At 37.6% G+C, this 16913-nt stretch overlaps 1 protein-coding gene across 1 annotated transcript in view; it reads left to right on the forward strand.

The window, feature by feature from the left end:
• Nucleotides 1-4065: 4065 nt before the first annotated feature.
• Nucleotides 4066-16913, forward strand: part of zmiz2 (zinc finger, MIZ-type containing 2) — a 51642-nt gene continuing 38794 nt past the window's right edge. Inside the window, exon 1 of the mRNA XM_051907834.1 lies at nucleotides 4066-4694. The gene's annotated coding sequence lies outside the window, so the exon portion shown is untranslated. The remainder of the gene's footprint in view (nucleotides 4695-16913) is intronic.

The raw sequence follows: 16913 nt of genomic DNA on the forward strand, positions 1-16913 counted from the left end.
TGGAGTCAGTCACAGCATCTTTCGGCTACGGGTGAAACGCAGGGCGGCGGTCTGAAGTTAGCAGTTCCCCCTCCGAACGTGAGCCATCTCCAGCACAAGATCCAGCACCGTTACGGTGGAAACAGGACAACAAATACTGGTCAATTACACTTGAATTACTTCTAAATGTTTAATTTTGACTTCTAATATTTGTTAAACAATCTTAAATGGAGGCAAAATATGCTATATGATAGAAAATAAAGGAATTATCACACGGTTGTGTGGAGTATTTAAAAAAAGTTTAGAGGATTTAAGTTAATCCGTAAACATTAATTCATGTATGAATTAAAAAAAAATAAGCTAGTATTATAATAAAAATGAATCAACCCATTATGCTGGGTTAAATAAACAACCCAATTTGCTGGGTAAAACTAACCCAACATGTGTTCTGTCCTATATTTACCCAGCCCTTGGGTTGAAAACAACCCACATTTTTTTTAGAGTTTTGATACACAGTGATACAAACAGTAACAATGGCATCGGTTTTACTATTTCAATTCCAGCGTGAGTCGTCATCCTTAGAAAGTGCAGGAAAGTGGATTTGCTTTCACATCGCACAAAAAAAGGCGTATTCTCCACATGAATAACACAAACCAAACTCTTCCAGTCAGCTACAACAACAGTGTTTGAGGGCGGGGCAAAGTAGACATTGTTCACGAGCAGCCAATGAAGGCCATAGGCTGGCATTATGCAAATTTGTTACATTGTTCCGTAGGTTCGTTTCGACAGTTCAGAATCAATTCTTTCTTTTAGGAGATAATAACTTTATCTGTCGTGCACTTTGATCTTTAAAACTTTGCAGATCTTTTACATTCACAAACAGCTATATTACACACTACATAAAAAGGTAATATTCAAAAAACAATAATAGGGGCACTTTAATGAAGGTGCAAACCACCAAACCAACACTGGAGTTGCACATCAGAATGATTAGAAATAATGTGTTTTTCACAGTGTTGGGGTCCGTCTCCTCATTACCTGCTCATCTGGCTGTCTTTGTCCTCTCTACCTCTGACAAAGAATATTCTGTACTGTTTCCCTACAGCTCTTCGTCTGGCCCCAAACCTCCAGACTAACGTTCAGTCATGCTCATCAAGACTGCAGATCTATTGTTCTTTCCTCAGCAGCTCCAGTCTAGCCCCGGCGCTCTCACTCTCCCCCGCCTTCCCTCCATTCTCTCTGCTGGATAATTCCCATGATATGTTCTTGCCATTGGCGTGGGGCGTACCATTCTCAGCGAGGGGTGAGTACAAACCAAACAAGGGCTCTTTACGCCTCCACACTGATTAATACAAACCTTTGCATTTTAAAATCATGCAGAGCTCCTATTCACAGAGATGTTTGTGAAGCATGGCTATAATATTAAGACAGTTTGACAGCTGCAGCACTCAAAATGTAACTCCCACCCCTCTGTTGCACAAACATAGCACGACCCCATCCCCTCACGGCGTAGTAAAGTGCCTGTTTTATTGACTCAATGTCTTAAGGGCAGTTCTCTTCCCGTTTTTCTCGCAGTACCCTGCGAGATCTTAACAGGACAGGAATGAGAGAGGAATAACAATTATGTCACCGCATGAAAGCAAGCGGTTGATAAACTAACAAAATGGACGACGTGAGCGCTGCCTCTTTCTGTGATAACATCACAGAGGCAAAAGAGCATCAAAACGAATCATAAACGTACAAATGTAGGGAAATGTAGAGAGAAAGCAAATGAAAGATCAGGTTGATGAACACCGTCTGTCACTGTCACCTCATGCCCAGAAGCTGAATTCAAACCTTAACATGACACCATCACTGCCAAACACAGTGCTGCTGACTGCTGCCAGATTGCAATACATCTGTTTCACAGCTAAACCACTGCTGTTCCTTTCTGCTGGACGCTCAGTCACGAAATTTACTTTTTCAATTCACATTCCTGCTCTTATTGGGGAAAATTCATTGTGCATGTTATTCCAGAGAAAATAACGTAATGAGATTATTAATTAAATAAAGCATCGATGTGAGTTACATGTCTGCAGTTCACATCTAAGCGTACGAGGGGTTGGGAGTTTGAGTTTGCCCTTCTCTGACCTCTCTATTGTGAGTTGTGCAGCAGTCTGAACCAACCCTTTCACTGCCCGCTGCCTTTTAGAGGACACCACTGCTCTTCTAATTCATGATTTAAAGACACTTTGGCTACCTGCCCGTGTGAAAAACACGTCCCTGAACACATTGGGCCTCATTCATGAAACGCAAGAGGAAGGAATTTCTGTGTAAATTGTTTAGACATCTAATCATAGGCTTCTTCTTCTTTTTTTTTTTTTTTTTTTTTTACAAATAATTTGTACAGACATTTGTTCTGATTGTGTTTTGTGAATGAGGCCAACTCTTATTAAATTATTGTGCTAATTAATTTATCAATCTGTAATTAGGCAAAATGTTTTGGTAGCATAATTAATTGCATTTTGATATATACACTTCTGTTAAAAAGTTTGGCGTCTGTAAGTTTTTGAAAGAAGCTTTTTATGCTCACCAAGGCTGCATTTATTTAATCAAAAATACAATAAAAACTGTAATATTGTGAAATATTATTACAATTTAAAAGAACAGTTTTGAATATATTGTAAAATGTAATTTATTCCTGTGATTCAAAGCTGAATTTTCAGCATTATTACTCCAGTCTTCAGTGTCACATGATCCTTCAGAAATCATTTTAATATGCTGATTTGGTGCTTAACAAACATTTCTGATTATTATCAATGTTGAAAAAAGTTTTTGCTGCTTCATATTTTTGTGGAAACCTATTTTTTTGAGTAAAAAAAGAAAGAAAAATTTAGATTTGAAACTGAAATTTTTGTAACATTACATGTCTTTACTGTCACTTTTGATCAATTTAATGCATCCTTGGTGAATAAAAGTATTAATGTCTTTAAAATAAAAACTTACTGGCTCCAAAATTTGTCAAAAAAAAAAAAAAAAAACACGTGGAGAAAAAGATCACCAGGTGTGAAACTGCAGTGGCTTGTCAGTAAAATAATACCATTAACATAGGCTGCCTGCCAAATGTTCCTTGACTGAACGTTTATATAACGCAGCAATGGTGCGCCATTTTGGCTCAAGCGTCTTCCACCATCTCTAAAAATTCCTTTTATTAACATAACAATATGGTCATCTAGAGCCACAATGGTGGCCATTCTCGTGTCATAGGGTTCATCTACCAACTGGAATCTGGTCTGGTCACCCTACAAATGTTTTTTAATAAAGTTAAAATGTAATTTTACATCTCTACACAAATTTTATTTTTTAATAGTAGCCTTTGCTTTTAAAATACATTGTAAAAAGCTGAGAAAATGTACTTTTTGTGACGGAAAATTGAACACCTTTCTTTTTGATTCTTTAATACACTTTAAGATCTTATGGACATTTAAAAAATAAATAAATGTGTGATTCTTCAATTAAGAACTTATGGGGACTTTTCTGTAAAAAAATATAAACAAATAGTATAACAAAAAGACAAACTATTAAAAGTAATTTTCATTAATTGAAATAAAGCTGTAATAAATTAAGATATAAATATTGGATGAAAAACTTTAGTTTAATTTGAAGTACTAAAATTACTGAAACTGAAATAAAATAAATTAAAACAATAAAAAAAAGAAATAAAATAAACTAATAAAAATGACAAAAGCACATAACAAAATTACGTCAAGCTTCAGATGAACTTATAAAATATAAGATCATTTAAAATATTAATAAATTCTATAGCCTAATAGTATAGAAATAAAATAACACTTCTGATTTTAAAGAAAATATATACTTAAAAAGGATATCTTATAACAGCTTTAAACGTTTCATATAGCTCTTTAATGCATGTTATATATTTTTAACATATATAAATATACAGGTGATTCTACAATGAATGGCACTTTATATTCATCATCGAGTGCAGCACAATCGTCTCCCTCCCCAACCCTGCCTAGTTCGTTCGATTCCTCGACGCTCGATTAATCGAGTCTCGCATTCGAGGGGAAGTCAGTCAGCTGGGGAGGGCGATGAGGGGGTGAGTGACAAAAAAAAAGAGAGAAAGAAAGAACGAACGAACGAAAGAAAGAAAGCAAGCAAGAAAGAGAAAAACTGCCTCTCTTTCTTCCGACAGAGCACCTCCATCCCCATGATCTCATGAATAAATTATAGCGACTCATTGTGCAATAGAGGGAGGAATGCAGTCGAGCAGACTCGCGCGCACACATACACACGCACGCGCGCGCAGGAGCAGCAGCAGAAGCAACACGAGAGCAGTCGCGACTCTTTGGATTTACGCAAAAACATTTCATTAAAACACACAAATGCTGGGAGACAGAAAGCTTAGGGACGTTTTATCTCACAACCTATGGATCATATAAATAGAAATCCGTAACGAACGGAAACATTCACAGATAATATGATCCAGTTTTAACGGTTTTAACGTACTCGCACGGCTTCCGATTTCTGAGGTAACCTCAGATATCCAAGAAAAGACAGAAACGGCTAAGTTTTTATCCATTTTAACCCAGCGAGGATCGAAATAGATCCTGATCTCCTTTTCCTGAACATTTCGAGAGGATTTTCTCACAAGGAAAGCCGAACACGGAATCAAATCCAGCCAACAGATCAACCTCGGGCAGCCGGAGTGGAAGGTGAGGACGAATCATTTGAGCTTTCTGTATGATCTATTTCACCGTATTCTCTTTCGCTAAGTGATTTTGATTATTTTTGAATGTGCAGATGTATGTAGTGATATTTAGTGTGATCCAAGACTCAAAGGGGTTAACTCTCAATCATGCTCGGTGATTTGAATGGCCCTGTGCCGTCGTTTCCTGCTTTTCTTTACTTCTTTATTACAGCTGTCAAATCAATAATCATCTTTCGTAAATATGTGTTGCCCTCAAATGATTAAATAGAGTAAGGATGGACCCATGCACATGAGCTTACAGTGGAAATGCCTCCTGCTAGACTCTAGAGCATGAACTGGGTGATCAGTCAGGGTTAGATGTTTTTTAAAAAAAATGTAAAAGGCATCAAATGTGTGTTAAAAGAAAGAAATGACACTATAAAATGTAATGCATGCATTCAGTCAGCATTGCTTTGGTCTCTAATGCATGATTTTACTCTCATGCAATGTGGTTATTGTCTGAAATATGTGTGAAATATGGAGCTAGACAGTGAATCTCAGTTTGAGCTGGTGCATTCTCAGTTTTTCTCAATGCAAACATGGTTTTAAACGTGGCCAGCTCTGATCTGATGACTGAAATGTGTGGCATTATATAGCACAGCTTTTATTAGATCAATCAGGATGCTGTTAAGTGAATTTCACAGCTAAATGCATCTAGTGTTGCCTGTCACAGTGATCTCTTCATTGTGGCTCTTTGGTTGTACATGGTTTAAGTTGTTTGTTATGAATCCCAACCTCCCAACCTTGTTATGAATTTTGTCATTAGAGACCACAGGATCTGCTCCAGGAGATGTTTCTACACGTTAGTATCGGGGTGTGTGTGTGAAACATACAAGATCTAATGCTTGTTTTCCTTGTTTCAGCCGTCTTTTTTGGGATTTGAGCTGAAACCGAGTTGCTCCACATACACGGGGCAGCATGGGAGGGGGTTTTGCCTGTCGCATCACAATACCTTTTGCATTAGCATCATGATAGAGCGCTCCACCCAGATGCTTTACATATTGGCAGCACACCTACAGGCAGGTTGGTGTAGCGGGAGGCATTTTAGGCCAGTAACTACACAGCAGGTGAGATGGACAGATGGTGAAGGTGGTGCACAGAACTCGTGTGTTTGCGGGTCACAGACCAGGTAGGCGACAAATGCTGCGCTGCCCATCCCCAGGGGTCAAATGATGGCCACAGACATCCCTCTGCTGATTTTTCTATTTTTTTAGGCCCTAATTTGCATGCGGTGTCTCATTCTGAAACACCATCGGTGATAGATCACTTAATTATGATAAGGACCCAAGCCATCTGCTATTCTGGACAAACAGCATAGGGACTCTGACGTTCTTTTGGTTTTTAAAAGAAATGATGACATCATTACATATCGTCATGAATATTTAACTCAGAACATTGCATTGTCTTTTTATGTGCCCTATGTGTTGAGGAAATGTTTACTAAAAGCACTTCTCGTCGCGAGGAGTTAGTCAATAATTGATGGCAGGCCGGCCTCAGCAGTGTCAAGTAAAGCTTCGGTCCTAAAGATGAGAGTCATGGCTTTGTGTCGGCTCTCTCTAGGGATACAGGCCTAAGTCTAATGTTATTAAACGTGCTCAGAGTTTGTTTGCGCTTCTGTGGTATTATCAGGTAATATTTGCGTACAAGAGCGTACAGAATTTGCTGCATAAAAGCTCAAAGGTTTAACATTTGAGAATGAAGAAAATAAGACGGCCATAAATATTAGTATTGTAAATTTTACTGTACTTTTTCACTTTTACTGTAAAGTAATAATAATGATTATTACTATATTAAAATATGAAAAAATAAAAGGGGTTACTATTTTGTTGTCATATTGATATATAATGAGAACAATTTTGCAGCCTTACAAGCATTTTAAATCACAATTTTCAATCCAAGAAAAAAAAACTACAGCACCCCATCTATCCCACCCCATCCCCAAATTTGAATGCAAGCATCTGGATCATGTCGTCTTCCTCCTTTGTTTTTATAAATTGGGCTGTGTTCAAAATAGTGTACTACCATACTGTTGTATCTGGTGTATAATAGTATGTATACTGTGCAAATTTGAATGCAATGTATCCCACAATGATCCAACCACACTTGGTTGAATCTTTTTAATTTCTATATTTATAGCAGATAAATGACCTCTCTGACCCTCAAGATATACAAATATACATACAAAAGTCTAAACTGGTAAATAATGCCAATAAACACTTTAATTTATTTAGTTTAGACTTAAAATTTGATTAAAAATGTAGTGCATTTTTATTTTCAAGCTGATAACTAGACATAAAAAAATTAATGAATGAAACTTTGCATTTCATTTATTGCTTAAAGCTCACTTTAAGTACTAGCTTAACAAATAAAGTTCAAACAGTATTAAAACAAAGTTACAAATAAAGTAAGGTCTAACAGTAGTATTCAGGTACATAAATGTAATCATTAAATGTAAAATAACACTATAGTGTTAACTGTATTAATTTGAATAGATTAATTGTTGTTAAAGCTGTGTTTTGTTGTTTGATTAACATTAATGACACAGACAGCAGCAGGTATTTATAGTACAATACATCGACTCTCGATTCGCGACACAAAGAATCTGGATCGATATTTTCCGATGTATCATGATTCTCTCTCGACTTGATTCTCAGCTTAGTTTTTACCTGCAGATGGCACTACGTGTGAAACACCCATACTCTGCTTGCTTCTATTTCCTTTACCCACACCACTTAAACCTAAAATAATCATTTATAAAGTTCGAAAAAGTTGAAGCGAATTACAAGGGTGTTCGCAGTGGGCTGTGTTTACGTTAATCTCATGTCATAGCATTCTGAGCCGAGGTGCAAGTATATTTAACCCCTTACATGACTCAGCCGAACGCACGAGCGCTCTCCAGTTGTCTTCTTCGTGAGTGTGTGGTTAAAAACTAGCCTAGAGCGCCATCTGCTGTTAAAAACTAAGCTCAGAATTGGTTTGAGAGAGAAAATATCAGAATCGATCCAGAATCATTGTATTGGGAATCGATGTATTGTCCCAACCATAATTTATAGGCTGCTGTCACTTTAAGACCTAATGTGCGGATCCAGTATAATGATACACATCTGATTTCTTTCTCAGTGGTTTACGTTCACTTAAGACATAACCGACTGTGTTTATGACAATACTTGCCGAGACGAATATTTAACATAATTTTGTGTGTATGTTGTCCGTTCAAGCACAAGGAGATCCGAAAGAGAAGAGGAGTCAATTTGGTGTTCACGCGCTATTGAAATGCGCCTCTTTGTTTGTGTGCGCTTCGGCTGCACATGAAACAGCGCTCAAGTAACGAATTAAGCTCTCTTTTGACTCTTCTTGCACTGGAATGGTTTAAAATCGCTTAAATGTGTAAATAGGCAAGAAAAAACATGTGCAACTGGTAATCTTTCACTCTATGATGCTTAAACTTAGCAATGAATCCGCAAATCATATGTGTGTCGAATTGTGGGGCCTGGTCCGTGATCCCTTAGATGTGAACTAATGTCATTGGCTAAAATGCGTATGCAGGTTACTTTGCTACCTGAGCAAGTGTGCACCCGAGCCCGAGTTGTTTTCACATTCATGTGAATCACGCCACAGTTCCAGTGCAGCCAAACTCAGGCCACCTCCTACTACTGTTGTCAAAAGTACTGACTTCGATACCAAGTCAGTACTGAAATTTTAAAAATGTGACCCTTTGAGCACTGTTGAGCGGATTCGTGAACACCTTTGATTGGCCTTTGTATTCACGCACTCATCAGATGTGTCTGTGATTGGCTACAATGATCAACACTTCAAAAACATGTTGTACATAGACATAAATTACGCTCTTCACCAAACGCTTAAACAGATACACACGGGAGCATTTGAAAGCAAGCATCTATCAAGGAACCCGGTCCACTGATAGATGCCTGCTTTCAAACACTCCTGCTTTCAAAACGCTTTCAAATTCAAACACTTCCGTGTGCTTTCAAACGCTCCTGTGCGTTGATCATTGTAGCCGATTGCAGACATATCTGATGAGTGCGTGAACACAAAGGCCAATCAGATGTGTTTACGAATCTGCTCAACAGCGCTCAAAGAGTCACATGTTTTAAATTTCAGTACCGATTTGGTACCGAATTCGGTACTTTTGACAACACTACCACCATCATCCCTTATATGTGTTTTGTTGAACTAATGACTTCGTCATTGGCTGAAATGCCTGCAGGTTACTTTGCTTGCTGAACAAGTGCGCACCCGAGTCAGAGTTGTTTTCACATTCACTCGAATCACACCACACCACTCCTGCAGGTGGTCTCGGGTTCGGTACCCCGGCGCCGCATGACAGCTTTCACGTTACCAATTTTTCATGCTAATCGTGCCCCGTTTCGAACTAAACTGCCAGTGTGAAAGCACTTGTCATATGTTTGAACTCCGTTTGACTTGACATTCATGACTCATATCAGTCTGTTCATCTGACTTTAATTGACTTGTTAATGATTAGTAGCTTCCATGCACGTGTCTCGGCTATAACAGTAAAGCCACATCCATTAGCATGCCATGTCTTTGAGGACAGGAGCAGTGTTTTAAAATAGTGTCATTGCACCCGGAAACCTATAGCTTTATTTTTTTAACCTTGGTTTGTGCAAACACTGTGCTTGACCTTGACTCGGAGTGGGAGTGTGAAGACAGCAGTTTTGTTGGGGATGTGTCAACAGAGGCCCTTCTGTACGAACAAAAGGATGAGCAGGTAATTTAATCCAGGACCTCACACAAAGATGAATAAAAGGCCGTCCAGGAAGAGCGATTCCTTCACACATGAATTTTTTCCTGTTAATGTAGCCTATTTATTTTGTGTCCTTAAGTTAAGCTATGTTTGTAATGGCTTAATCACATACTACTTTTGCAGTATGCATACTGTACATTTTTTTTGTGTGTGCCATATTACATGAATGGCTTATTGCATGTGCTAAAATGTGGCGTATACACCCAGACCACACTGCATGAGAAACTGTATCTCACAGTGCAATGCACCCAACCTGACTTTAAATGAATCAGCAGAGGGATGCACGATTATTCGAAATAAAACTGAAATCATACAAATTAATTATATGTGTTCTTTTTCTTGTGGGTAAGTGTTTTCAGTGTCTCAGATCGGCTTGATTTGCAGTAAATGCTGCTCCATGCGAAATCCATCACTACATGTGCTCTGAGTTTGGGTCGCTTACAGCATGCATTTGGAAACGCAACATGTGCCAACCTTCTTCCCAAAATTGAGAAGCGCTCGTAACAAAGCGAAAGAGAATCTTTGAGAGCCACAATATAAGACTGATGAACATTTGAAAATGAAGAAAATAAGCCATAAATATTATAAGCAGTGTAGTCATTGTGTACTATGTCACAGAAGTTAACGCTTTTTGGACGTACGTCGAATGTGAATGGCTGTCGCACCCGTAAGCTCGTTATTTTACTTTATAAAGTTTTACATAAGGATATTTATCTTACACAAACACATCGATTTGCTTCTGAAGGCCTTTATTAACCCCCCAGAGCCACGTGGAGTAAGTTTTATGATCGATGGATGCACTTTTTTTCATATACACCTTGAATGGCTCGAGCGTGAGTAAATTATGGGGTAATTTTCAATTTGGGTGAACTAACCCTTTAACTCAATGCCACTTGCTGAGTTAAACATGCCACGTAGTGAGATTATATGGTGAGTGATGACAACGTAGCATGCAACTGTTAGAAATGGTTATGGTTGCATACTATGTTTAAAACATATGTAAACCATATGCTTTGCACAGTGTGCAAGTTTATAAAGAAATTGGGTGAAATCTTTAAACTAGACATGGAGCATGTTAACATTTGTCCTGCAGGTGGTTGGTAAGGTTGAACGTTGTTTGGTGCTTACAAAGAGAGAGTAACGTTCCAGATTGCAGCCATAAAAGTGCACACAGACAGATTCAGAGCCATGCCCTCTCTTTTCTGTCTGCCTCACTGTTTCAGTACTCTGGGGGAGTTTCTTTTTATATCCGTGGAGTGAGCAACGCACGCAGTGTTGAAATCAATGTCCCTGCCGCACGTATGGATCTAGCCAGGCTATATTTGGTGTGCTGAAACACAGCTTCAAAAAAACCCTTCCGTTACGTCAATTTCCTCTCTTGAGTTCTGTGTTCTGCGGTCATCAATTGCGGCGGATTAAATGTCTGAGCGGTCCGAGAGACCGTATGAAGCACGGACCCCCGCAGTCCGCCTGGGGAGAGATGTGGTTAAAGGGTTTAATGGGATCACATGACGGCGGAGTAAAGGGGGCTGCTTTGTGATTAAACATTAAGATGTTGAGGTACGGATCAATGCAATCGATGTTCGAGCAGCTCTGTGTCCGTTTTCCCTCCCTGGTGATGTCAATGGATAACCGCTACAAGACGCAGATTAATATGGGCTCTTTGTTGTTGATAATGCTATATCATGGAAGAAAACACATGTGAATTCATCTAGAATTAATCTAAAATGAGTTTTTATATAGCTAACGTGTGGAATGCAGTGGAGACGTGCATCAGGGAGGAGATCTTGCATTAACACCACTCAGGCGTTGCTCGAACGGCATGTTAACAGGCGGGTGGCGGCATTACAGAACAGCCTGAAGATCATCGGATAGGCCTGGCAGTAATCCGCCTGCGGTTTTGCCCCTGCAGACAGTGCATTAGAAGACGGGCGCAGAGAGATGTGTAACCTCTTATTGACTAGCTGTGTGCATGCAAGCACGCCGTAACGACTCGCTGCTTTATTAACCACACACCTCTGCCAGATCAAAATGAGAGGGCAGAGGTCATAAACCTGGATAAATCTGCCTTCGTTTATTTTGCTTCCCCTTCTCCGGCGCTCACATTCTCCAGACTGACAAATTAGATGTTTCGCCTCTTTGAGGAACGCTCTGGAAATTGCTGAAGTCAGATTGCAGGCTGCTGGACGGGGTTTGCCAAAGTGTTGAGACTCTCTCATTGCCGTCCTCGGATGATTAGCATTCCCAAACGGCTGTCTAATATTGTCGGCACTGAGATCCAGACCACATCACCGGGGTCTTCGCTAATGCTGAAAGCAAAGCCTCTCCTTCAAAGTCCGCGTCGGAAAAAGAAGTGTGAAGCTCATACTTTTAATAAAGCACTTACATTAATTCTTCTGTTTAAACTTGTGTATTATTTAAGCTGTACAGCTGTTTAAATCATCTGTTTTACATTTTAGGGTTTATTGTGTTCAGTCTTATTTTATTATTACTTGTGTACTAGGGCCTCAACTAACAATTATTTTGATAATCAATTAGTTGGTCAATTATTTCTTTGATTAATCGGATAAAAAGAACAATTTTCTTTATTTTATTTTATTGACAAAACACACTATTCCCCATCCTGCTCAATGCTGTGAAAACATATATAGTGAATATATCTATATCTATGACATATGCAAAAGAGCTATGAAGCAAAAAGACAGTTTAAATCCCTACATTAAAAATGAAGATAATATTAAAGAAAATAAAGAAAAACACAAACTCAGTGTTAACAGATATGAGGAACACACACATTCACTCTGGACACAGTAACCTCTTACTATCACTTCTTTATCCTGTAAATGTAAGAAATTTCCTTTACAGTTACTATTCTCATAAAATACTTGAATTACATGTTGACTTTTAAACCTAAATTTAATGCCCAACAACAGAGATTTCAGCAAAATGAAGATGTTTGTGAATTTATAACACTTACAGATAAGGATATTACTGTAAAATGAAAGTTTTGCGCTGAGGAAACATCACACAATAAACAGCACATGCATCTGTCAAAGCGCCTGACAGGGCAAGCCATGTCAAACACTACGCTAACGCATTAGCTCGAAGCTTAAAATAAAGAATTATTATATTTTGGGCAGCTTAGATCACGTACCTTTCCCATAGCAGCTCATGCTGTTTCCGCCACAATGTTTAAATGCATTTTATCCATAGAAATGCGTTATTCATTGCTGTAAATTGACGCGGCTGGCGGAAGTTTTCTGTGCACAGTGGGCAGAGGCAACTAATCAATAATGACATTCGTTTTTGACGATTTTCATTATCAATTTTATCGATTAGCTCTTGCAGCCCTATTATATAGGGTTGGGTAAAAAAAAAAAAAATTGATTTCGCGATTTTAATCAATTCTCATTTTTACGAACCGATATCGATTCTTAAATCCCAAGAATCGATTAGGCAAGTCTATCCTGTTTTCAGTTGATGAATAAAAAGGAACATTGTAGCTCACCGCCCATCCAATAAATCGCAATAAGCTTTGTGTATTGTTACTTTTGATATGAAACAATTCTGTCTATTCTGTCTACTTTTGATATTTCAAATTCTGCCTATTTTATTACGAAATTAAACAAATAAATACCGTTTAGGCACTGTTTAATGTGGCGTGACAGATCGCTGTAGGGCCTGAGTTCAAGCGAAGAGCATGTGGACTTACGTTCTCCTCTGCTTTAATACTAGTTACAACGTGAAATAATTATGAATGAACATCTGCAGGTATGTTAAAAGATAGAGTACAACTTACTGAAATCCATATCATGTCTCATCGCTCAATCACATTTTCAATCACATTCACCTCAGGAAAACCATATTCAGTGACCATAAACTTTTCAGCTAGAAAAGTCAACTAGAGATGAGCATTTTGCTAAATATATGCACCATGTTACATATTCATTATCATTTTTAATGTTCTTCAATATTTAATGCATGTTTTAATAAATCCATTTAAATGTTTATATTTCAAGAAACGACTTGGAGTAAAAATATATAGGGTAATTATGTGATTTTAAAGTTAGTATTATAACTTTATTATTATTATTATAAAAACTTCATTAAGTGCACTGTTAGTGCAAATCAGTTAATTTTAACCTTCAGTATTATAATAATGTAGTACAAACTGACTCCCATGTATAGTTTACAGCATTAGTTGAGATTTTTTTTTTCCTTGAGGAAAATTTGCCATGTACTGTACCTGATATATATACAAATTAATCGATATTGAATCGAATCGAATAGCAAGCTTATGAATCAAAATTGAATCTTGAAATTACCCATCCCTACTATTATAGTATTTAGTAATATTTTAACTGGATTTTTTTCTATAATTTCAGTTTAAGTTTTAGTAATTTTGTTACGTGCATTTGTTGTTCATATGCGTTTTTTCTACGTATTTCAATTTAGCTTTAATTTATCTCCGTTTTAGTGCTTCATCTTTAACTTTATTATCTGATAACGTTGGCACTGAGATCCAGAGGCTTCATACCTCACTAATGGCAAATATTGGCGGGATCCTCGTCCACGAGCAAAGCTTCTCCTTCAAAGGCCACTTCGGTAGTGGAAGCACATCTAACGGGATTAAAGGAGGAGAGATGATTCCATGGCCCATCATTTCAAAGACTCGGTGTGAGTAGTAAATTCCACTTTCAGAGGTGTATGGGGGTGGTAATGGACGTTGGGGATGGACGAGCGCACCGGCGGAGTGGGGGGTGGACGGCGAGCACTCTGAGGTGGGGGCAGGTAGCTCTTTCCCTTTCAGTGCAGCTGCCGTTTGCTCTGCAAATTGATGTTCTCCGCTCCCCCCTGTATGTTTAAAAACGCAGGAATAGCTTTGATCTCTTTGGGACTGCAGGGTTTTTTGTGTGGTTTTTTTTTTTTTTTTGACCACTCACGCAAATTGCTCCTGTAGGGACTGTGGCCTGAGGACTGTTTATTCGCCTGTAACTGCAGAGAAAGGTAAAGACACTTTGTCTCGGATATCAATGTGCAAGGGTCGCAGGGGTCACCCCAGAGTACCTTTCCACCAGCTGCTAGGAATCCTGGGAATGTCAGTTAAAGGGGTGCTCATCTAGACAACAAGCAGCTAATGGTTTCACTCACGTTTTTTTTGACCAATCTCATGATTCAGACACACAATTAGCTGTGGTCATCCGCACGTCCATATGCTAGACCCTGCCAGATTGTGCGAACACTAGGGGTGGGAATCTTTAGTCACCTCACAATCCGATCCGATTCTGGGAGTCACGATCCGATTCCAAAACGATTTCGATTCCAAAAAAAATCTACTTTTTTTTTATTTTCTATTAATTAATTAGTTTACCGACTTAACCTTAATCCTTACATTTACATATCCTTACATAAGTAATTATAAGTAGGCCTACTTTTTAAAATAATTACAAATTGAAAAAATTGAATTAAAACAATTGTAGGCTATGTTAAAAATTTTAAACTAATATAACTTCAAAACATACAAGCAAGTAGCAAATAGTAAAGACAAGCAATAAACAAAGAGTGCTTTCAGTAGCCTATTTAAGATTATCTGAACGTTTTCTTTTTCATGTTTACTGTCGTTTGTTTTTTTGATTGAGCGGGAGATCTAAGTTTCATTCACACACGGATCTTTAGAAATAATTAATGCGGTTTGTCCTGTCCATTTAATCCCTTAAGACAAAACTGGCTGTGTTTACATTAATACTGCGTCATAAAACCATTTTGAGATGCAAGTACATTAAACCACTTAAACAGAGTTGCGCACAGCCGCGTACGCGAGCACTCAAACAAAGCATCAGCATTTGAAATTGAAAGCAGCCTTCTGTAAGTGAGTTTCATATTTTAAATATATAAGTCCATTGCATTCCAAACGACATGCCTTCGTAGAGCAATTGTAAGGAAAACACCGACGGTCGAGACCGCTCACAGCAACATCAAACAAAGCGCGCGTCTCTCACAGCTCATCCTGTGCAATGAAGCCCGCGAATGTCGTTGTCATTCGCTTCAACATTTCTGAACTTTATTTTACGGAAGGCTGGAGTGGTGTATGTGTGTCAGGAATTGGAAGCAAGCAGAATCCGGGTGTTTCTAAAGCACACTCAGCGTCATCGTGCATCTGAATAAAAAATAAGCTCAGAATCGATTCTTAAATTCTTAGAATCGATCCAGAATCGTTGGAGAGAGAATCGCGATGCATCGATTGATTTTTTTTTTTTTTTTTTTTTTTTTCTCTTTCTCCCACCCCTAGCGAACACTCCTGTAAAAAGTGACGATGTCTGGTGTTAATGCATCATGAGAGTTTGCGTGCATTTTTTGTGAATCGTTATGTAAATTTGTTAAAGAAATAGTTTGGTTTCAGTACAAGTTGAGCTGAATCAACTGCACTTTTTGCATGATGTTGATTAAACCCCTCCCTCCACCCAGAATTTGGTCTCTTCGTTTTCTTACAGAAAAAAAATCTTACAATGGAAGTAAATGGGGCAAAAAAAAGTTTACTGGAGGATTTGAAAATTTAAATGTGACGCTTATAAAAAAAATATATATATTTTTAAAGCACTTACATTAATTCCATTAATTCTTCTGTTTAAACTATTAAAACTGTAAAGTTGTTAAATCACCATTTTTGCATTTAAGGGTTTATGGCGTTCAGTGTTGTTTTAGCTTTATTTTTATACTGTTAAAATATATAATATAATATAATATTTTGATTATATTTTATTTTTACTTTTCAGTTTTCATTTTAAGTTTAGTTTAAGTTTTAGTAGTTTTGTTACATGCTTTTGTCATTTTTTTTTTTTTTTTTAAAGTTTTTCATGTATTTGAATTTTGAAAATCATAAGTTTTAGTAATTTTAGCACTTTAACTTATCGTTTAGGTTTTTCATCTAATATTCATATTTTATTTTATTTCAGCTTTATTTCAGTTAACAAAAATGATTTTATATAATTTTAGTTAACAATAACAACAGTGATAGCATTGCAGTCATGGCAAAAAAATTGTAAAATTATGTATAACTTTACAGAGAAAAGGTTAGTAACAAATTTTAGTAACCAATGTTTTCACACTTTTTTTTTTTTTTTTTTTTAACTATTGAAAGAGTGAGTATTTTAACATTTACGGATTGGCCTCATTCACTTCCATAAGTGCCTCGTTGTAACCCAGAATTTGTTTTTCTGAGGAGGGGAAAAAACATTACCAACATTATGCCACAAATGCTGTGAATTGAGCTTGAACACTTTTTTTATTTGCTCTAGTCCACTAGTTTGTCTCAGTGTGAGAAGGTGTAAGGCGTCGATTTCCGCCTCTTATTTTTAGTTGACTTTGGTGACAGCTGGTACAAATAAGGAGGATTAGATG

This window comes from Ctenopharyngodon idella, chromosome 10 (assembly GCF_019924925.1).
Source record: "Ctenopharyngodon idella isolate HZGC_01 chromosome 10, HZGC01, whole genome shotgun sequence".
NCBI lineage: Eukaryota > Metazoa > Chordata > Actinopteri > Cypriniformes > Xenocyprididae > Ctenopharyngodon > Ctenopharyngodon idella.